Source organism: Phyllostomus discolor, chromosome 1 (assembly GCF_004126475.2).
Source record: "Phyllostomus discolor isolate MPI-MPIP mPhyDis1 chromosome 1, mPhyDis1.pri.v3, whole genome shotgun sequence".
NCBI lineage: Eukaryota > Metazoa > Chordata > Mammalia > Chiroptera > Phyllostomidae > Phyllostomus > Phyllostomus discolor.
Window position 1 is genome coordinate 179,291,376 of NC_040903.2, and position 24,131 is coordinate 179,315,506.

Genomic DNA, 24,131 nt, shown 5'->3' on the forward strand with positions numbered 1-24,131 from the left:
CTTACAATTCCTGTTCTCTGCTTCTCATATTCCTAGATTCTAAACAGACTGTATTTTTTCATTATTTTCTCAGTCAGGAGACTATATAGTTTTTTTGGTTATAACTTAATTTATATTAACAATATCCAAATCCTGAGGATGGATACAGGTCAACCAGGCTCTTTCTTTGATAATAGACACACTTTGTCTTGGTTCAGTTGGATGAACAAGCCGTTCCCCTTGCTGTAGAGTTGAGAAATACAATAATCTCAGGAGTAAGTTTTGCTGGGGGCTGATTTCACCCATTCTAAAATGATAGTACTTTTAATCTCAGAGAATATCCTTATCCCTCAGTTCTGGGAGGGGTGTGGCCACTTTGAATCTCCTCGTTTTCTTCGCCTCTCTACATAAAGCAGGAGATGTTGTGGTGCTATTTGCATAATTCATGATTTCTCTGTCCTTTGAATCTGTAAGCGGCATGAGAGAATCTCTTTTCCCTTGTGTTGCATTCAAAACCTGATATATTTGTGATGCTATGGATTACATGTATCATTCTAGCTCAAAATACTTAAACATTTTTTTCTTTATAAACTTCCCAGGTCATCATAGGAAGGGACAAGCATTATCCAGGAGGCCTCCTTCCAAACTTTTTACCAAAATACCCATGAAACTACACAAAAGAGTGAAAACATGAAGGGAAATACCCTGTAAATTTAGGAGAGAGAAAGGCCATATGCCAAGGTCCTCAGGGGATGTATATTAATTGTCAGTGGGATGGTTTCAGAAGCCTATTCTTGAGATTGTAAACTACATGTCCCACCCACTGAACCAGAGAAGCCCAGCTGGTGCTGAAAGAGAATAGAAGGAGAATGTATCTTGCCCCATCGTTTGTCCTCAGTTATTCCAGGGCCTTGGAGATCTACTGGCTGGAAAAGCAAATGGTCCAACTGGGAAGAAACTGTCTTCTGAGGCAGGCTGAGTCAAATCCAGAGCCATGGCACCAGTCCAAATCATCAATTTCCCTCTTTTCACACCCATTCAGAGTGTGTGGTTCCTGGACCACAGTCAGGCAGAGGCTAGATGCAGATAAGCAGAGGTATGCTGTGTCCTGGAGGAATGCCTAGTTGTATAATTAAAACCACCATAATAGGGAGAGAGGCAAGAGGGAGGCAGGGGAAATGCATGTTGGGAGGGTATATAGATTTTTGTGTGTTGTTCTATAAAAGAGAACAATAGATCACCTCTCAGTATCTTGCTTCCTAGTCAGAAATCACAGCAGTTAGAGCAGGAGAAGCTCCAACCTAATGCCAAGAAAGCTGTGACAGCGAAATATCTGGTAGACTCAGAGAATGCAGGTAGGCACTGTGTGAGTCAGTTTGCCCTTCAGATCTGCTTTGCTTGTTGTGCCCAAGAGGAAAGTGAGGGAATATGAAGCCTCATCACCAACACTCTCTCTTGTCAAGTGCCAGATTTGAACATATCGTTCCCTTTTCTAGTACAAATAAATAGAAAAATGCCGAAGGGGGGCTAAGAAAAGAATACTGCTAGACAAGAGAAAGAAAGCTTTTTCATAAAAAATTGAAGGAAGATTACATATATCTTAAAATAAATTTCTCCAGGAAAGAGGAAAACATTTTAGCACACGTATTTTTTGTGTTCTCCAAAAGATGCAAGAAGGCACAGCCACTATGAATAGGAGTCAGGGGCCCTCATGAAACAACAGGATGAAGGAAGGTGTGCAAAGGCTGAAAGAAGAAATGAGGGCAGGCATGCCAAAAATATAATAGCAGAAATCAATCCTGTCCTGCAGAGAGTAAATACAGAGAAGATTCTGCAGAAATCAAAGCAGTAAAGTAGAAGACAAAGTAAGGAACCAGTGGACCAAGATGGAAATCTTGAGAGAGGACAGAAAACACAAACCTAATCTAGGAACCACACTATTCCCAGTGAAGAAGTAGAACAAAATATTGGAAACAAGGCTTAAGCATATGTCAGAAGAAAACTCTTTTTGAGCTGGAGAAAATCTGAGATAAAATTACCAGACCCATTCAGAGACATATTTTTTAAAGTGTTTAAGTTTCCAGCTTAAGGAATCTTTCAGGCATTCAGAGAAAAATAAACAGGTTGCTAATAAAACAGACATCAAGCTGGGCTGAGACTTCTCAGCCTTGAAAGCTAAAAGATTATACTAGAACTGTAATTTTCAACCTTTTTCATGTCAGGGCACACATAAATTAATAACTAAAATTCTGTAGCACACCAAAAAATATACTTTTTGCCAATCTGACAAAGAAAATTGGTATAATTTTGATTCATTTAAACCAGATGGCTATTGTTGTGTGGGCTGTTGTCATTTTTTAAATTTAACAATCTAAGGGAAAAGAGGTCAGTGCCCCTGACTAAATAGTCATAAAATTTTTTTGCAGCACAGCAGGTGAAAAATCACTGTTCTAGAAGACAAAGTTGTGTCTCAAGAATTCTGTATTCACCCAATGTGAAGCTCATGCGCAAAGGCTCAGGAATTTGTTTTCAGATTTACAAGGAGGCAGAAAATATATCTTACATGTTCTCTTCTTGAAAAATAAATATCTGAATTTGCAGTCCAACCGATCTATAGGTGAACTGCCTGAGGGTACACACATGGAACTTCAGTATGACCTGCGGTGAGCATTGGAGACCATTAAATATATAAAAGAAAGGATAGTTTTGAATGATTACAAAACTTCATGCAAAGCTAATGCCTATGTTTAAAAAAGATTTACTTAGTGTCTACAAACTTGAAATTAGATGAGCAAAGACCGATAAAAGAGGAAGAATATATTCTAAGTTTTCCACAGTGAGATTTTTTTTTTAATAATTAGGGGGAAGAAAAAAATGTTACCATTTAACGTGAAATGATCTTTTCTGTGACTGACTGGTTTTTGTTTGAAAACTGACATCTCCAAGAAAATGCTTTTCAAGGTAGCTTATCTCTAACACTGAAATTATTACAAGATCAGATGAGCCATGTATCTGGCTTCAGTTGGCAATGAAGGAAATCCTGGTAAGCTGCGGCTTTAAGAAACTACATAAAGAGACAAGATATATAAATGATTTTCTTTCTTTTTGTGTAACTTTCTTTCAAGTAAAGAAAGATGCTGGCATCACAAGTGAGCAGTAGTCAGTGGAAACTCAGGCTCAGTTGACTTTGATAAGTTTTTCTCATTTGATATGTTGGTTAAGAAAATGGTTGTTATTGCTTATGAGAGTTTGCTCAGGAATTCATGAGTTGCAGTTGAGCCAGTGTAAGAATTTTGAAATAAATTTTTTTCTCTACAGTTTTGGCCTTTATGAAGCTTTGATTTGAAGTCAGAGGGGAGAGGAATCTTATGAATTTTTACATGTGATGCTTATTCTTCACAGAATGGGTGTGGGAGTAATAAGCTGGAAATTATGTCTATGATTAATATAAGAAATAATCATGACTTTTAAAAATATTAAAGCTTTAGTCTAAATCATAATCTTCCCCCATCTTTCCTGTGATATTCATCTTTGCTGAATTTATGTCTATACTAAACAGTTGTTAAAAGAGAAAAAAAGAAGCACTGGAGATTTGGATAAAATCCATAATACTGTAGTATACATAATTGGTTACTTGGAGGAAATCTTGCTGCTACCTGATTTTTAATAGAAGCAGAAGGCCCAATCCTTGGCCAGGAAAGACTTATCAACCTCCCCTGCCCTATTGACAGCTCACCTATGTTTCCCCATATTTAATATGTCAAGCATGAAGAGGATGGATGCAGCGAAGGTAATAGAATCACGTAGGGCCATTTATAGACTATGAAGTCTCCAAAACCATTCATCGTTGTACTGTAAAGAGTTTGTTTAGCACTTTTTGCACATCATACAAACATGGTACCACTCACTCAGGGTAGAGATTTTAGAAGATGTACAACCAACCAACCAATAGTAATGATAACTTACAGTACATGCAAACTTCACTAGTTGCGCTGAAGACACAGAATAAATATAAATCTTAGTCTCAGCAGTGGAAAGCGAGTTAGAGAGAATAGTGTAGCACAAATGAAATGATTAGCAAACAATCAGATGGTAATCGTATCGCACTGTCTTCCAGTGCCTGTGTTTTTAAACTAGGAACAATGAAACTACTTCTCCCAATAGGGCCTGGTACACAGCAAGTGCTCCATGGAGGTTAGCCCATCATTACTGTTATTTAAATTAAATTTTTAGAAGGTAGGAGAAAGATATGACCAGTGTATGCCCTGCAGCAATAAAGAAAGTTTAATTAAACCATTGAGACTTGAGCTGGGCCTTTGAATGATGGGTAAAACTTAGCTAGCTTGTGACCTGAGCAATGGGGAGGTCATGGGAGGAGGAAAATAGCAGCTGTAGAGTCCTGTGGGTTGCTGCCTCTACAGTTAAGATAATAGTCTAACTGGTTCTGTGAGTGTGTATTGCACTTTGTGAGAAAGAAAACTGGATAGGGTGGACTTTATAAGTTAGTCAAAGGAGTTTGGATTTTGATATGACCAGCAATGAATCGTCTATACTTAGGTGAAAGGAGTAATATGACAAAACAGTCTGGCAGCAGGAGTCAGGATGGTCGGAGGGAGTGGATCACTGAAGTCAGGGAGGCCAGAGAAAAGGCTGTTATAACAGCTCAGATGAGCTGTAATCAGGGCTTGGCTGGCAAAACACAGAGCCCGAGATAGAGCCAAGGAGCTGGGAGAAATGACAAGCCAGGGGAAAACAGCAGAGCAGTGAGAGACAGGACTATGTTTTGAGATCTTGTGCTACATTTTCTGAGCCCAACACCAGGCAGTTGACACATACATGTGTATTTATAGAAAAGTTGAGGCTGGATAATTGAGAGGGGTCACTGAAAATGAGACTGTGGGGATCATAAGTACATGGCCAGGCAGAGAACAGAGACTGATAATAAATAGGGAAGAATATGAAGAGGAGTGTCCTCTCCATGTTCTTTTAGCTTATACCTGTTCTGTATTTGTATAGAAAACTAAGACCTAGAAAGCAAATATTGGTTTAAAAATCCAGAACTATAATGATCTATGTATATCTTCCACTGGTCTATGTGGTGCTTGATGGTAAGATTGAAATATCTATATATATCAATATCTATCTATCTATCTATCTCCATATCTCATTTTTGATTGTCTGGTGTCCTACCTAGGTTTGAATCCTGACGCCACCGGTCTAGCTGTATGCCGCTGAACAAGTTTCTGAACCTCTCTATGCTTTAGCTCCCTTGTGACTAAAATGGGATAATAATAATATCTACTTCACAATGATATGGTGAGACTTAGGCGAGGTAATACATGCCATGTGCTTGGTACAGTGCCTGGTGGGTGCTAGATGTTATGGGGGGGGGTTGTAGTAGTGGTGGTGGGTTGTGCTATACTGGTGAGGGTCGTAGTTCACTTTCCACCAGTAAACACAAACATTGTAACCCATCGCTCAGGAAGTGGGGCTCCAACAAATATGTTTCAAAAGCATGGTTGTCAAAGGCAATTCCTGTGCAACCAGAAGTCCAATACTAAAAGTAAAAAGAAACTATCTGGGGGAGTACCTATTAATTACCTATTAGGTTTCATGACCCTTGGTTCAACATTTATGCAATGATCACTTAATTAAAACAATGCTATGCAGGTTGCATTATTATAGATATGGCATGTGAAAGGTAAGAATGAAAATACTAGGTGCCTACTCTTTGTAAAAGGATAAAGGACCAGACACCTCATTCGTATCATTGTTAATATCATTTGGACTCCTGGTTGAGCTCCCTTCAGTCATGTATTCTGATTGCACAAGTTGGCTTTGTTAAAGCTCTTACATTGCAGATAAGTTAGATCCTAGGGCCTGAGAAGTGGCCAGCTTACCGTAAGTGTGTACTGTCAAAGGAAAGCTCCCAGTCACTTGACTGGAAACTGGAGGCATTGGAGTGCTTTCTGGCATGTGGGTTCCTCCAAATGCTCTCTGGAGTGGGCCATTCTGCCAATCAATCAGTAACAGAGATTGGGACATATGTGGCAAAGGCTCTTTTGTTTTTCCAGGAACTGGCCCTAATTTGTACTCTGCTTTATTCTGTTTGTTTAAATCATGCTTTTTAATTGCCTGGTATACCAGAAGGCAAAGCAGTATGGTGATGGGTATCTCAGCTCTTGCCATTTTCAAAGGAGCTGGAACTTTCAGAGATGGCAGAATGGGGATCATTTCAGCACAGAAAAGGAAAACATGTCCTGCAAAGGATGACAATCTGAATTTGATTGGTGCTTTCCACGACATAAAAGAGATGCTGCCTCCAGTGGAATTATCTGGCTTTACCTACTTTGGGCTCAAATCCAGATATTCCCTAGAGCTATTTGCTGACCGCCTGAAATGTTGACTGGGGCTTATGTGGCGGATCACAGGCAGGATGCAGGCCTTCTTTCTGGAGCCAGCTCCTGAGCTCAGTGCCCTAGAGCCTGCCAAAGCCCACACCCAAGCTTGGCTGAAGGCCACGTGCTCCCTCCAGGGTCAGTGGAGAGGCTCCTCAGTTCAGGTTTCTAGAACAAAGCTTGCACTGCTGCAGAATAGGCTAGAAAGGGCTCTGTAGGTGTTCCCGTGCTTTGTATTTACCAGGAAGCCACAACTTTATCTTTTACTCCATCTTTGCTCACTGAGAATCACTGGGAATAGCAAACTTTAAGAATACTACAAAAAATCTTACAAAGTGGAAGAGCTGGAAGAACAGAAATAGGCACAAAACAACTATATCTGGAAAATAGGGAGATACAGTTAAGGAAGGAACTCTGAAGAGATATTCTGTTTATGTGGTTGATTTTTTAATGCATCTAGTGACTTTCCCTCCTGTTCTGGTTTTTTAAAAAAAATTGAGCTAAATATGTTTTACTTTAGTTACACACTGGAATACTACTATTGCTACCAATAATGACTTGGTTTTATAGTGTTTTTCTTTATACCATTATTTTCAGGGATGTTTTAGATTGAAGGACTCATTCGTTCATTAAATACTTATTGCATGTTTTTATTTGTTGGACACTGTCCTGAACATGGGAGAGGTAGCAGTGGATAAGACAGCCGGTTTCCCTTGTACATTGTACTCACATTCTAATGGGGAAGACAGACTGTACACAAACAAGAATGTATCGGGTCATGGTAAATTAAAGCAGGGGGATGTGTTAGAGAATGAATGAGGGGAGTGAGAGGCATGTGAACAGAGATCTGAATGAATAGAGGCAGACATGAAAAGATCCAGAGGAAGGCTGTTCTGGGTACAGGGAGCAGCTGGTGCTAAGTCTCTAATGATGGCATGAGTTTCACAAGGTGCCTGCAGAGAGATGGCTGCAGTGTTGTGCAGGGGAAGTTGGAGAGCTCAGTAGGGGCTTGGTAAGACCTTGTCAGCTTATAGGGAGTTTGAGTTTTATTCTGAGTACCATAGGAAACCTTTAGAGGATTTTAATCAGGGAGGTGAAAAAATTTGATTTGGAAGTGACCAGCAAGTATCATTGAAGATTACTAAAAAATATATACATTTTTAAACCAATATCATTTCATTTTCATGTGTTTTAGGAAAAAGGAAGGGATTTAACATTTATTCAACACCTTTTATGTGCTATATGAGGGGGTACCCAGAAAAGCTGGGATTATTTTCTGGGAGGCAGGCCCCTTGTGGGATAGGCTTCCCCCACTAGGTGAGTGTTCTAGGAACCTACCTGTGTCAGTGTAGCAGCTGGTGTTGTTGTGAGAGGCTTCATTAAGCTTCAGTGATTTTTTTTAAAGACTCTTTCAATGTGTTTGCCCATTTCACGATGGGTGATTTATAGGCACACCTATCCACACCGTGCTGGGTGTTCAGCAGTTTTTGACCAAAAATGGCATGGCCCCCTGTGCCCTACCCTCCCTATTCACCTGATCTCACCCTGAGTGATTTTTTTGTTGTTGTTTCCTTGGATGAAAAAATTCCTCAAAGGGAAATGTTCTGATGATGTGGAAATGGTGAAACAAAAAAATGGCAGAAGCTCTAAAAGGCATCAGAATTAATGGGTTAAAAAACTGTTTTGAGCAGTGGAAAAAAATGTCTTGATAGGTGTATTAGATCTAATGGAGAGTACATTACAGGTGACTGAAGTTCAAGCATGTAAGAACAAATACACAATTTTTTATAAATAAATTTGTGTTTTTTGGGCCCTCGCTTGTATATTGTCTTAGACACTTCCCCTACATTTCATGTAACTTTTAGAACAATTCTAGAGGTAACTATGCTTAGTATCTCTATCTATCCTGATGATAAAATAGGTTTGGAGAGATTCAGTAACTTGCCCAAAGTCACATAAGTAGGACAAAGCCAGAAATCAACTCCTTATGAAAAGTGAGTGCTATTTCCATTATGCCACACTGTCTTAGCACTTGGGTACCTAGCATAGTACCTTGAACATAGAAGATGCTCAATAAATTTTTGTTAAATGTATGAAAAGAGTAAACATTTCCATTAAATTTTTTTTTTGTCTTTATAACACCAAATTCCTAAAGGATGACCTAGGGTAAAAGGTAAATAAAAACAATAGCATCATTCCTACTGTAATGAGAGTCTGAAAACTTTTAGGAATGATCTGAAAAACTCAGCACTCATGTCTGAATTAGAACAAAGGTCAAGGTTCGATCATGGAAAACGTACTCTACTTAGCTTTCTGAAGCAGAAATTTAATACGGGAACTCAGGCACATTCACAATTTTTAGAGAGTAAAACTGACCTCTTCAGGGTTGTGACTGAAGTACCAGGAGCCACGGTGCCTGAGTTATCTGAGAAGTTTCTGGAGCATGACCGCACGACAGGGAACAGGGTGGCTCCTGACTTCAGATCCCCTCCAGAAAGAGCAACCAACAGCTCTCCATAGACACGACATCTTTGTGAAGATCTCAAAATTGTTGGGAAGGGTGGCAAAGGGGGTACTAGGCTGGGGGTCCAGGATGACTCCAGAAAGAATTGCTCACCAGACCTGCCCAGAGAGGTCCCCTCTGCCTCCCTGTTACAGGCAGGAAGAGGGTGCACAGTAGGAGTTCACAGATTGCACTGTTGACTTCAAACACATGTCGCCTTTGCTGTAAAGAAACATTCAGGGAAACTCTACCACCAGAACAGCCCCTGAGCAGGCACACCACTGAACTGGACCCTGAAACACTGCTGCAGAGAAGCCCCTGCCCCACTAACCTGTTGGCCAATAGCAGCTATAGAAGCAGCGGGAGAAACAGTCCCTCCCTCACATCCATCTTCCAAACCTCCCACACATGCAGATCATTGGGAAGACTGATGTGCACACCAAACCCTGCCTGCAAAGAGCTCGGGAAACGTGGTTTTTAGCCTTTCAGCCTCTACACAGTAGAAGGAAAGTGGAGTAGATGCTGGGTGCCAATTTCTCACACCCATATGGTCTCCCCCTTCCTACCCAAATGCAATGCCTGCCACTTAGCAAAGCAGTTTTGAAACTGAGAAATGCAACTGATGAAGTGGAGTTTTTAGGTGACACAGTCAGATGCAGCTACCCTCTGAGTGATGAAGGGCTGCATTAGCAGCTTCCTGTGGGAGAGGCTTCTTGGGCCTATGTGATGCTTCTGTCCTCAAAGAGAAAAGAACTGAGGACTTAGATTATGCCCTGGGAGGTCCTCAGAAGAACACAGTGTGATTTCAGCTCCCATGATTTTGTGATAATCTTGCCAAATGTTTAATCAAGCTTGCAAGCCTCTGTGGACGGTGGGCTTTTAAGAAGCCTGAGATTGTGGGTCTTAGCCAGCCTCTCACTAACCACTGGCTCTGGCTTTGAGAGAGTGGAGGATGCCCCAGGGCCTTTCCTGAGCATCACATCTTATTTACACTAGAAGTTTATTTGCAGAGTTGACTCAACATGAAACTTAGATTAGCCAAGCACCATGTGGGTCCTAATTGATTCTTAAGAAGTTTGAGTGGAGAAATTTGAGAGCTTTCTGTGCCAGCTGAGGACATGACCCTTCTCCTTGAATCCTCACAGAAAGACTGGCTTGACTAGTGGCTTTAAACATGGATGTTTATTAATTTATTCTTATTCAACAAATATTTCAGGTATGTGGTCATCACCAATCTGATGTCCTCATGTTTCTTGAATAAGAGTGAATGCCAGAAGGTCTCTAAGCCACAGATTCCTTGTCTGTAATGTGGGGTTTAAAAATAGCCACATCGCAGGGAATTGGAAGAGTGCATGAGAGCATGCATTAAAGCACTCAGCCCGTTCCCTGGCATGTATTTAGCACTCCGTAAATGGAAGCCTTCACTGCCTAGCCACATGATTCTCCTACTGATGGAATCTGTGGTGGGCAGATCTGTGTGGCCACCCCGTATGCTGCCTCAATCTGTGCCTGCACCTTTCTGTCCATTTCTTTTGAGGAACTGAGGCAATTTAACAATTTAATCAGTAATGATGAATGTCCATACCACTGGGAGGAGATTGAATCGTTTAGTGTAATTTGTTTTAGAAGGCAGGAAATACTTTCACATGAAATAGTTAAGGTAAAGAAACTAGTATTTTCAGGAACTCTTTTAGTTGTATGGGAGATTTATGATACTAATAAGGAAGACCCTCTCTGTGATAATAGCTGCTCCTGCCTTTTTTCTTTCTTGCCTTCAGTCTAAGACGATGCCTTAGAGACAGCAGGGCAGAGTCGGCATGGCCCAGTGGAACGTGCCTGGATGAAGAGTTAGAAAATCTGGTTTCTATATTTGCCTCCAACATTTATTAACTCTGTGACCTTCACACAATTACTGAATGTCTGTAAATTCAGTTTCTTCATCTGTAAGACAGAGAGAAAAATACCCATTTTGCCTGTTTCCAAGAATCCTGCTGAGTGTCAGTAGCACCTCACGTCCCTGCTCTGGAATTACCCTGCTCTGAGACTTTATCTTGGCCTGTTTCCCCAAGAACAGCCCCCCTTCTTCAGACCCAACTTAACCCATGTTCCAATTCCACAGGGCCTTGCTATGGAATAGAGTGAAACATAAAATATGTGTGAATTTTCCTGGCTTGCTACAGGATCCCTCCCAATTAAACAGATCTAAACCTACTCAGAAAATTGAATAATAGTAAAACTTCAGGAAAATTTGAGCTAAAGGGGGTTAGGGGTGTTTATTAGTTTTCTAGAGCTGCTATTACAAAGTACCACAAACCAAGTGGCTTAAAACAACAGAAATTTGTTGTCTTACAGATCTGGAGGCCAGAAGTCTGAAATCAAGATGTAGGTGAGCCATGCTCTCTCTGAAAGCTCTAGGGAACTGTCTTTCCTTGCCCCTTCCTGGCTGTTGGTGGCTCCTGACAATCCTTTGCTTATAGCCACACCACTCCATTCCATGCAGGTGTCTTCATATGGGCTTCTGCTCAGTGCCTCTGTGAGTCCTCTCTTCTGTCTCATAAGAACAGCAGTCTTTGGATTTAGGGCTCACCCTAACCCGGTATGACCTCATTTTAACTACATCTGTAAGATCCGGTTTCCAAATAAGGTCCTATTCTGGGTAGACATGTATTTTGGAAAGACACTATTCATACCACCACAGGGACTCTTTAAATTGTGGACTATGTGGGCAAATCTATGCTTTTTTCGTAAAATAAACCTTAGGTCCAGTACATGTCACCATTTTCCCACCCCCTTCTTACTTCCTAATTCAATCCTTTTCAATATTCTTTGTTCCTGTAGTGGCTGTCTACCCTGACCATAACTCTGGGTGTGCCCTCGGACTCATTCTGTGCCCTCATGGCTACCTCTAACCCCTCATTTCAACCAGTTCTTCTCTCTCCTAAGTCCCAGTTAAAGCTCTCCCCACGTCTTAGGCTGCCACAGCAAGTGCCAGCTCCTGCACGTCTGCCTTAGACACTGCATGAGCCTCAAAGCTAGGCTTCATGGTGCTGGTCTTGCTCCCCTGTTCTTATCTTCACATGGCTCCAGATCTGGTCAACTCACATCCTCACTAACTACCCCTCAGGGACTCCATCTGACCCCTCAGCTGCCTTCCACCTCATCCCCTCTCTCACATCCTCACACATATGCTTCACTCCAGCCACACTAACTCTTGTGGGTCCCTAGCTCACCATGTTCTTCCTCACCTCCACTCTGGCACGACATGCTCCATCAAGCCTGTCTGTCTCACACCTGATCACCCTTGCAGAATTATCTCAAGTTCACTTTTATTTTTGAAGCCATGTCTGCTGACTCCCAAGCTGGGTTAGACATTCTCTTCTTCTGTACACATCTTATCCTCCTCATCTGTAAGCACGGGTAATGTAATCCTTGATTTCCTTGTCTGTCTCTCACACTAGGTTCCTCCATGGTATGCACCTTTCTTCTCCATGTTCCAGATATCTACATCCTAGATATCAACACAATACCAGCAAATAGTAGGTGTATTGTTTGTTGAATGAGTGAAATGAGGTTTTCCCAACAGAGTTTAAGATTAGTAATTGGCCAAATTAAGGTCAATGTATGGTGCATTTATATGCAATATGTGACTCGTTGAGATTTTTAATTTCTACACTATAATATTGAACATGTGATTCTTCAGGGCATACTAAAATTATAACATCCTTTTGTTTGACAATGATTATATATGTAGTTATGGAAGTATAAGCATTACTCAAAATATTTTTTATTTTTATGGCTGTATTTTTCTAACAGAAAAACCTTTTTGGCTGGTTCAGTTTCCCAAGGAAAGGAATGGAATCAGAGCTCAGATCATTTTAACAATGGAAGAATCTAGAAAGCACCTCCAGCTGAGCAGAGGGATTGCTAAGAAACAAGTTGGTGTACTTCTCAGGAATTGCCTCAAAATTCTAGATTTGATTTTTGCTGCACTGCACCCTTGAAGTTCCAGACATATTTGCAATCTGGGTCACTTTATTTTCGTTTTATTGAGGTGTAATTGAAATAACATGATGTTAGTTTCAGGTGTACAACATAATGGTTCAATGTTTGTACATATGTATTTCAAAATGATCCCCACAACAGGTCCAGTTGACCTCCATCACCATAATAGTTATAATTTTTTTTCTTCTGAGGACAACTTTCAAATCTACTCTTCTAGCTACTTTTAAATATGCAATACAGTATTTAACTACAGTTATCGCACTGTACCTTACATATCCATGATTTGTTCATTGAAACCACCAATCTGTTCTCTATGTCCATGAACTTGATTTTTAGGTTTTGTGTTTTTTTTTAACTTTTTTAGATTCCACGTCAGTGACATCACACAGTATTTATCTTCTGTCTGACTTATTTTGCTTAGCATCATGCCCTCGAGATCTATCCGTGTTGTTGCAGATGTCTCACTTTCTTTATGGGAGTGTGAACGAACTTGGGAGGGGTGCAGTGTGCAGCATGGTGCAGCAGCTCTGTGCCAAGGTTTCCCATGTGGAATCGCTATGTGCATTCGCTGCACGGGTGCTTCCATTCACAGACTCTACAATGGCACTTACACAATGCCTGTCCCTTTCCTTGTGGTCAGTCCAGGACTTTGCTTACCTGTAGATTCAGGCACAGGATATTTATTTAGTGTTGAAAGTGATGATTCCAATGTCAATCTTATGTTGAAGATGCCAGTGATTCCCTGGTGTTTTTTTTTAAATTTAATTTAATTTTTTTTGGTCATTTAACATATATTATCGTATCAGCCCCAAATCTCTGACTTTACAGCCCTTAAAAAGAAAAATATAATGGCCCTGGATGGGTGGCTCAGTTGGGTAGAGTGTGGTCTCATACACTAAAAGGCTGTGGGTTTGATTCCCAGTCAGGGCCCATACCTAGGTCACGAGTTTGATGCCTGGTTCAGGCGCATATGGGAGGAAACCAGTCAATGTTTCTCTCTCACATAGATGTTTATCTCTCACTCTCTCCCTTCTTTTCTCCCTAAAATCAATAAAAATGTATCTTTGAGTGAGGATAAAAAAGAAGATGGATGTAATACTACATGGATGACATGGAACAATGTCTCATATACAGTATTAAGTGAAAAAAGCAAGTTTCAGAATAGTACACATAATATGTACATACAGTATAAGATCATTTGAATTTTTGAAATACTGGTGAAATTTTTTTCTGGGACCAACAGCATCAGCACTACTCAGGAACTTGTTAGAAATGAAAATTTTTAGGTCTCACCCTGACCTGCCGAACCAGAAACTCTGGGCGTGGGGCCGCAGCATGCCCCGCAGGTGGTTCTGAAGCACTCACTCTCGGGTTGGAGAACCTCTGCGTTGGTTCATGCTGCCCTGGGGTAGTTTGCCACAGCATGTAGTGTCCTAGGGTATAGTAAGGTTTGTCACACCTTTAGAATTTGCATATTGCCCTAGTAAATGAATTATTTATGTTTTGTACAGGATTCTGATTACATAGTTTCTGATTTGTTGCATTCATCTATGTCTTTTCTTTACAAAATCAGTAAAATGAAAAGCCAAAAAATTACATGTACAAAATAATTCTGGTGACTATATAAAAAAATAATCTCTGGAGGACTATAACTTTAGTTAGCTCTTTTCAGACTTCGATCCAGACTTTAACACAGATTACTTGGGGTCCTTGTTAAAATGCAAGACTAGGTTGAGACCTGAGGTTCTGCATTTGTAATCAGCTCCAGGCCAAGGCTTCTGGGCCGTGAATAACGAACCACTACAGTGTTATCCATGGCTATTTCTGGAAGGCAAAATGATGGGGAAGTTTCACTTTGTATATTTCACCTTTATGCATTATTTGAATTTTTTAATGAAAGGTGTAGTCAGAGTGAAGAGTAAAGAATTTAAAAATCTTTCAGCAGAATTTGCCTTACTTTCATATCTCTCTGCAATGTAGGCTTAGCCTTTAATTTTTTTCTAAGAGTGTATCAAAAAGAAACCAATTTTTTGGCCTTATGCATTCCCATGTCATCCATATTATTGTGGATATGAATGTTAAAAAGCAGTAGTAGCGTTTGGTGTAGAGGACAGTTGGAAGGGATTCATATGAGCTAGAACTTTTTCAGTAGCAAGCATCAGAAAGCTAAATGAAACAGGCTTGAGGGGCTAAATGAAGTGTTTAAAAAAATCTAAGGGAAATGCTATTTCAACCATGGATGAATCTAAGTCTTCTAATGACATTCTTAGGAACTGGTTTCTAAGCTTTGCTTTCCTCTGCAATGGCTTTATTGCCAGGCAGTCCTCTTCCCCTAGAATAGCCACCAGCTATTCCAGAGAGAAGCACTAGCCTCTCTTCCATCGGATTGGCCACCACAGCAAGACGAGATTGCCTTGCCATAGAAAAGTCCTGGCAATGACTCCTGTTGGCATGAACCCATCTCTCAATCTATTAGTCATGTCCATTGGCTGGACTTGGCCACATATGCACTTCTGAAGAAGTCTGGGGATGGTATCAACCCCAATAAAATGAGCTGAGAGCAAGGGTTGACTCCTCACAAGGAAACCAGATGGTTGATAAAAGAACAAGGTAGACTAGATGCATAAGGCCTGTCCAGAAGGTATCAAGCCAACTACTATGAAAAATAGAGACATTTATTGAAGAAGATACAAGATACAAGAAACATTGTACATAGGACAATGATGCCTCAGTCCCTTTTCAAGTAGGCACCTTGGGACCTCATACAGTTCTCCCAATCACCATCAGCTGCCCCATCATATTTTCCTGAATTTCATTGATGGTCTGTAATCTCTTCCCAATGGTCTGTCAGTCATCTGGGTGATTTGATGTTTTGCAAAAACACTCTGCACTACATGTGATGTGTGAGCAGGTGTGTTGTTGTGATGAAGTTGCCAATCACCAGATGCCCATAGCTGTGCCCTTCTGAATCATCCAAATAGTTTTCAAGGAGGAATGTTCAAACTTAACGCAAAATTCGATGCAGATTTGTTGCTGTACTCACTCAGTCATTTTAAATGCAATGGCTACACAGTCCATGTGCTCACTCAATGGTGTCTATTGCCTCCACTGACTAGTACAGGGAAGTCATCACTGTTCACACATGAGCGTTCCAGTCCACTCTCCTTGGCTGCCAGGTTACATCAATGTGGCACAAACCATTCTTGTTATATTAACAATGGCTGGACTTTTTCTGGACAGACCTCATAAAAGTGAGAAATGGTGTACAGATGTTCCAGCTCAATCTTTTTTATTTTACTTATTTGGAAACAGGTTAAGTCATTTATCCAAGGTCTCAATAATAAACAGCAGAGCCAGGGTTTCCCAATTTCTGCTCTATTTCTTTATTCTCTCTACTGTGTTATCTCTACCTTCTTGGAAACCAGCAATGAATCAAACATGAAGCCTATATAACATGCTTATCATGGAAATGTCTTCTTAAACACTTTATTTCATGATATTAAACTTAAAGAAATTATCATTGTACATTTATCATCTTTGACACTCCTACCTTGACTGCCCAGAGTAAGAAAACCACATTCCTTCTGTGATAGTAATCCTTGCTACTCCTTTCCTTTTGGGGGAGACAAGTTGAAGCTTAACTAAGTGTAGCTGCTGCTCTACTTGGAAGAAGTTCAAGCCCTAACCAGGTGATCCCAATAGTGAGGTGGATGCCTGATGAACAGAGTGGCTCACAGAAGCCTCAGATCTTTTGTGGCGTATTTTATCCCAAGACCTTGATTAAAAGCCTAGACTAGGTCCTCCCTTTGGGCGGGCTTGTTGCCCTCCCAATTTTCCCAGGCTCAGCAATATCTCTGCGGACAGGTAGAGGCATGCATCAGAAATCTGGAGGCTCGCCCAAAAAGTATGTTTGCTGTTGTTGAAGGGGCAATGTAGTAATTACTTGTGAGTAATGCAGTGGCAAACCTTCTATGGGAAATTAAAGCTGGAAGAGGGCTTTCCTCTCCTCGAAGGCAGGGTATTGGATGAACTAACTCTTGCCTTGGGAACTCTTTCTTTTCTTTCCCTCCAAACTCAATCCCGTTCTCCCCAGGCCCCCTTTCGTAAGCGCCCTACTCTGGCACTCAGCAAGCCATGGGAATGAGAAAGCATTGGCTGGGAGTAAACAATCTGCTTGCTTGTAGCAATTGAAAGCTTTCTTTTGGTGTTCTGGTTCCGGGGGAGGGAGCTGAAGATTAAATGCTGGAGTCTGCCCCAGTCGGAGAGCAGCAGCCTGGCTTCTGGTGGCTGTAGCAGCAGGTAGGAAAAGAATGATTGTTCTTCCTTTGGTTTTTCATTAAATACAATTTGAAGTCAAATTTCATGTGGATGTAAGTATATTGGACACAGTGGAATCACCAAATGATTTAAATAGTATGATTTCTGTCTATAAACCACCCAGACAAATGAGAGAATTGGTTCCATGTTGCAGAACCTGTCCCATGATTTCTTTCGGGGGGAGGGGTGTGCCTTATTGTCCTGTGTAACAGCCATTGCTCTCAGAGCCAGGAGGAAACTCGTGTCTTGATGAATTAGACAGCGTCTGTGTTCTGTGGATTTTCACTTGTAGTGTGTATGTTTACACATGTGTATGCCTCACACTCCAGACTCACAATCACGTTTGTTAAGAACACAGAAACATAGATGATGATCTGCCCAGAAGACAGGCCCCCTTGAGGCACTGTTTTATTTGATATTTCAAGAGCCCATCAGTTGACTTCTTGTACCACAGGGGACGTGACTTGGGGTGGTGAACACACAATACAATATCCAGATGATGTATTATAGAATTGTACACCTGAAACCTATATCATTTTATTAACCAATGTCATTCCAATAAATTCACCACAGGCTTTCTAAAGGTAAGTTACTAGAAGTCTGACAAATATTGAGTAGATATCTGTTAAATTAGCATTGGTTACATGTGCAGTGTCTGGGTTGCAAAGGGCACTTTTATGTATTTGGGGGTCATGTACTTCTTTATAAGAGATATAACTTAGTGAGAAGACACAAGAAATCATAAAATGAATAGGATGAGCTGTTAGAATTTGTTATAGCCAGATCCCAAATGTTATAAAAGTAAAATATGATGCATACAGGATAGAAGGAAGTAATAAAGGGAATATGGAAAAGGACAAAATGAAGTTTTATGAAAATTTTTAGGTCTACTTTTTAAGGCAAACTAAGTTTGTGAACCAAGGAATCAATTCTCAGAAAAAATATTTGTGAATTGTGTCACTATAAAATTACTTTTTTACAATGACTATATAGTAAGGTTCTATTGTTTGCCATTGTATATCTTTGTGTATTGTGTGTGTGTGTATGAAAGAGAGACAGACAGACAGACAGACAGATCCCTTCTGTGTTCCAGGTGCTGCACTGGGCCCTGGACTGTTTATCACACTGAATTTCTTCTTCAGTAACACTTGCCTACCTCTTATTAGTGTTAAATAGTACCTCCCAAGCTTCCTTAAAATCCAGTTCTCTGAGTTCAAAGAATAGCCTGGTCAGTTTGGGTCCTGTTTGTGGGTCCCAAGTCCCCTGGGCAGTGAGGGCTTGGTCCTGGACTGGAAGCTTGGCTGGGAGCCACCCAGGCTCTCAGGCAGGTGCAATGCCTTCTCTGCTGGCTGTCTCCCTGAAACCCTGTGGGAGTGACAGGCAGTGGGACCCTCTCCTCTTTGGAAGACTCTTCTGTGGGTGTCTTCTAGGGAACTTCTGCAATTTTTTAAAGATTGTATTTATTTATTTTTAGAGAGGGGAAGAGAAGGAGAAAGAGGGCGAAACACAATGAAACAAATGATCAGTTGCCTCTTGCACATCCTCAACGGGGGGACCTGACCTATAACCCAGGCACGTGCCCTGACTGGGAATCAGACCAGTGACCTTTTGGTTTACAGGCTGGCGCTCAATCCACTGAGCCACACTAGCCAGGGCTTCTTCTTTGTTTTGTATCAGGTGTGAGTGGGCTGTCAGCAAACATGATCAAACCTCCTTACAGGCTAGTCCTGGGCCCCCTCCTGCCTTTAGAGGCTGGCTTTTCAGCTGATTTGAGGCAGACCAGATGCAAGGTTAATAGAAACATCACCTCATTACCAGCACACACTCTCCCTTTTCACTTTTCCCCTACAACTACTTCTTCTTCTGGTTTCTATAAATAACACCATTCTCCACTCTGCAAAAATGTCTGAGTTTGTCATGATGGTCCCCTAGTTCTGCATGTCTCCCAGATGGGTAAAACAACAAAGTGGAAGATGAAATACACAACAACACTTTTACAGATATAAGAATAGCCCTGCCCTGGCTGGCATAGCTCGGGATTGAACGCAGTCTGTGAACCAAAGTGTCGCAGGTTCAATTCCCAGTCAGGACACATGCCTGGGTTGCAGGCCACGGCCCCCAGCAACCACACGTTGATGTTTCTCTCTCTCTCTCTTTCTCCCTCCCTTCCCTCTCTAAAAATAAAAAATAAAATCTTTTTAAAAAGTTATAAAAAAATAGAAAGGAAAAAAAAAAAAAGAATAGCCCCTAGCATTTGTGACAGCTGGCTATGTGCCAGGCTCTGTGCTACAAGCTTCCATAAATGATCTTGTTTACTGCTTAAAGATGCCTATGAGGTAGGAACTACTAGTACTCTCATTATACAGACAAAGAAACTGAGCCTTAGCCATTTACCTGCTGCTGGCGATTCACATCTAAGTGCCTGACTACAGAGCATTCAACCACAGCCTGTGATGAGAGTGGCAATCAAGTTTAGCTTGAACACTGGCTAGAAGAGTGTATGGACCTATGAGGTAGGTGTTCAGAGGAATGCCCTTCTGGCTTTCTTAGCTTTCTGTGCTGCTTCTGGAAATGTCTGCCAGAGACCACCAGGGAGACCAAAGGGCTGGCCCTGCTGCCTGTGGATTCTCTCTACAAGTGGCCTGTCATACCTCCCTTTGAGGTCTGGCAGCCGAAGTTTATACTGGTCTTTGTTTACAAATAAGAGTCCTGCATCCTGTTCTTTCCTTGCTGTTTGGGGCTGGCTTTAACTCTAAAAAAGCTTATTATCTACTTCCACTGTGCTGGTGTTTTAGAGACAGACTCTAGCCTTCAGAGGAGTCAGGGAGCATCCATAACCTGTTCTTTGCTTTTCCTTAACTTTCAGCTAATCTCAGAGCTGAGATTGGAAACAGAGGAGTTCCCCTTTAGAGATGGTCTCTATTTTATCAATCACCACTCCTAGTACCTGTATGAAACTACTGTGAGGAAGAGTTTAGAAAGTTTCCAGGCTGTTTACCCTTGGGCTCCATATTTGATAATTTATGTCATAGGCTCATTCCTGAGGGGTACTCTCACATCTTGAACTCCTTCCTGTTTTCAACCTAAGGCAAACTCTTCTGTAATGTAGATCTTGTCTCACAAGACTAAGGAAGAACTCAGATCAGCCCCCATATCAAGACCATTGGATGGTCCTTGGTTAGCTTGAACAATGCATTAAGCCCATCCCCTTAGATTTATAGACTTAGGATATATTTTTATTGTGTGACTTGGCAACAAATTAGTGAAGTATCACCTTCTTTGAAATTTGGCCTTAACTTGCTTATTTCCAGTTTTAAAAGCTTTCTCTTGTTTTGCATTTTATTTAGAGAGAATAAAAGAGTTGGAGGTTTGAGGCAACTAAGTGGAAGGGGACTAATATTATTTGAGCAGCTGCTGTGTGCTGGGTATTCTACTAGCCTCTTTACACAGATGCCACATTTAATCCTGACAGAACCTGGCAAGGTAGAAAGGCCCATTTACAGCTGAAGAAGCTGAGGTTCAGAAGAAGTTCAACTACAAAGTGTGGTGAAGGTGGAATACAAACATGGGACAGAATTCAAAGCATAGGTTGCCTCCCTTACTCTACGCTGTCCTCACTACGTCACCTTGGTTATAAATCTCTTCCCAGTAGACAGAATGTCTTCAGTGGTTCCTTTCACTTATTCAATGGATGAGGAAACCTATTCAATGGATGAGGAAACCAAGACTCACAGGGTGCTGCTTGGATTAATGAAATCAGGTCTTACAAAGTCTTGATAGTTTGCTACTCAACTCAAAGACAGCTGACTTCCTGGAGAAGTGATGAAAAAATTTAACCCCCAAAATCCTAATTCCTAATCAAGAGTAATCTATTTGTATCATTTCTGATTTTTCAAACCCTGATCTTACAATACGTGTTTATTTGCATATGCCCTACTTAATGTTTCTCATATAATTTTATTTTAGTTTAGTTTTTGAATATTGGTACATTTCAGTATACATTTATTTTTTTATTGAGTAAACCATAATACAAAATTACAGCAATCAAGTGTCCTTTTACCCACAATGTCACGAAAGCAAACTCTAAACTACAGTTTTTAGAGTATTCAGTTTACCCCAAGTCCAAGCTGCATCTTCCTAGGCCACTGTTCCCATCACAGTAGTCATTTTAAGCCAATCTTCCTTTTACACATGGGTAGTTTCTGTAGAAAACACTTTTCTCAGGAAGAAAATGCATTAAGCATGCATAAGGAAAATATATATATATATATGCGCAATGTAATTTTATTTTATAGACACAGGTCTGTGTCAATAAAATGGCATACTGACCAATTATGCTGATACAGTCTTTGGTCCTGTTACTCAGGCCAATTCCTTATTACTGAGAATTTGAAATAGTTCAAAGGATACAGCTTTATTTTTCTTTTTGGTTTTTATTTTTGAGGGAATAGTCTCCAAAAAGGAAATCCCTGAATCAAATAGTATAACAAATTTTAGAGCTCTTATAACAAATTTTCAGATTGCTTTCCTCAGAAACCTCACATTGTCACCAGCAACAAATATAAGGACTTGTCTCGTATAATTCAGGAAGGCCTGCTCTTTATCAAGCTGAATTCATTTAGAGTTCCCTCCAAAATTTGGGGGTTACACATCTTAGTGTGCTCTCTTCCATATTCTATCACTGTTGGTCTGTGTGTCCAGTAGAATACCAGAAAAGTGATGGTCCTTGTATGTTGCTTCTGATAATTAGCTTATAAAAGATGTGCTGGCTTCCATTTTGTTCACTTTCTCCCTTTCCTGGGTCCCCTGCTCTGGGTGAAGCCTGCTGCCACGCTGTGGCACCGAGAGACCGATAGTGAAGGACATGGTGGTAACAGTGTCCCAACTGCAGTGGAATCTCAAGTCACACCTCTGTCCCATCTGCTCAACTCTTGTTCCCTATTAGGTCATGGATAGATATCAGTTATCTGCCGCTGCAGAGCAAACCACTCCAAAACTAGTGGCTGAAAATGACAATGACTTATTATTTATCACAGTTATATGTGCTGTGTAGTTCTTAACACTGGTTTTTCCTGAGCCAACTTGTGTGACTGCAGTCAGCTGCAGATTTAAGAGGGTGACACTCTCATGTCTGGGACCTCAGTGGGAATGGATGGAACAGCTGGAATGGCTAGGACTTGCCCTATGGGCTTTATCACAGCATGGTATTCTCAGAGTACCAGGGACAGAAGCTGTAAGGCCTCTCCAGGTCTAGGCTTGAAAGTTGCAAAACACTACTTCTGCCATTCTATTGAACAAAGCATGTTAAAAGGCTAGCCCTATTCAAAGGGTGATAGAAATAAGCTCTACCTTATAAAAAGAGGATTTTTAAATAGTGTGTGGTCATTTTTAATCTATCAAGTCTACCTTCTGGCCATAATTATTTAAATTTCTTCCATATGTACAACATACTCCTTCCTCCCAAGACCTCTGAAGTCTCATCCAGTGACCAAATCAGGCTGGAAATCTGTGATCTTGTGATCTGAATCTGGTTCAGACATATATTGGGTTTCTACAGTATAGCTCCTCTTCATCCAGAGTTCTGGTTTGCCTTTCCACCTAGAAAGTCCTGGGTTTTATTTAGTTCCTTGAAATCCTGCTTGTAAACTGAATCCCATACCCAACATACAAGCTTGAAATAGCAATATGGTAACCCCAGTACATATCTCCAGTCAAAAATTGAGAAATGAGAGGTAATAGCAGTAATTCTGAAATACTGTCTGGTTCCTGTACTCAGGCAAACAAAGTTCCTTTATCAGGGTCTTGTACTGCTCTTGATTCAACCCTCTTGGTTCTTGGTTCCATCTTTTGAGATGTCTTTTCTTTTTTAAAATAAATGGCCTATGTTCACAGCTAAGTAGCTTTATCAGAAAATTGGGGGCCTGAAGGTCTTCTATCATTTTAAACTGTTACTTCAATCTGATAAAACTCCTTTAAAAATTATGTGGGGTTTCTGTCTGTCTCATTATTCTTCACTGCATTAGACAAAATCTATACCCACAATTCTTTTTTTGGACTGGCCTCTCTCTACACTAGTGCCTTCTAATAGAAATACAAGACAAGGCACAAATGTGAATCACATATGTATTTTTCTTAAATTTTAAGAGCCACAATTTAAATAATAGTAAAAAGAAACAGGTGAAAGTAATTTTAGTAATATATTTTGTTTAACTCAATATATCCAAATTTTATCATTTCAACGTGTAATCAATATAAACTTATTAATAAGTTATTTTCATTTTTTTCATACTAGGTGTTTGAAACCTAGTGTATATCTCCATTCAGACTAGTCACTTTTCAAGTCCCCAAGAGCTACGTGTCGAGTGTATTGGGCAGCCCAGCTCATTACTGAGAACTATTTTCATTAGGCTTCCGTGAATCTTAGAAGCCCTTTTGTCCAGTTGAAAGGGTCTACTCAGCACTTCCTAAAGCCTTTTGGAAGTCTTGATACAGCATCTTACACCCACATCCTTGATTAATCTGCACCCTGAGACCATTTTTACCTTAAGAATCCTTTGCCAGTTGGAGAGAATGGATGTGAGGAGCAGTTTTACTTTACCACCCAACAAATCCTGAGCCCTCCTCATTTCCTCTAAGTTCTACTTGCAGAGTCAACGGTTCCTGCTTTAACTCATCTGTCTCTCTTCTTGCACCTTATTATACAAAGCTAGAAAAAAAAATTCATTGGAGCTTTCAGCATTCTGCCCAGAAATCTTTAGCAAGACCCACAAATTGATTAGATATATTATTTACCTGACAAGTTACTACAGACGACAGTTTTGCTTATTGTTTCGGCAATACATTGCCTTTCCTCTGGCCTCCAAGAACAACTTCCTTACTGCCCTTCCAGCCTGTGCCCGCCATCTGGGCCCAAAGGCAATGCCACATGTGTT

The 24,131-nt window shown here is 40.7% G+C and overlaps 1 protein-coding gene across 1 annotated transcript in view; it reads left to right on the top strand.

Annotated features, from left to right (window-relative positions):
* The first annotated feature begins 17,147 nt into the window (after positions 1 to 17,147).
* Positions 17,148 to 24,131, top strand: part of FRMD6 (FERM domain containing 6) — a 213,425-nt gene continuing 206,441 nt past the window's right edge. The window contains exon 1 of the mRNA XM_028505757.2: positions 17,148 to 17,181. The gene's annotated coding sequence lies outside the window, so the exon portion shown is untranslated. The remainder of the gene's footprint in view (positions 17,182 to 24,131) is intronic.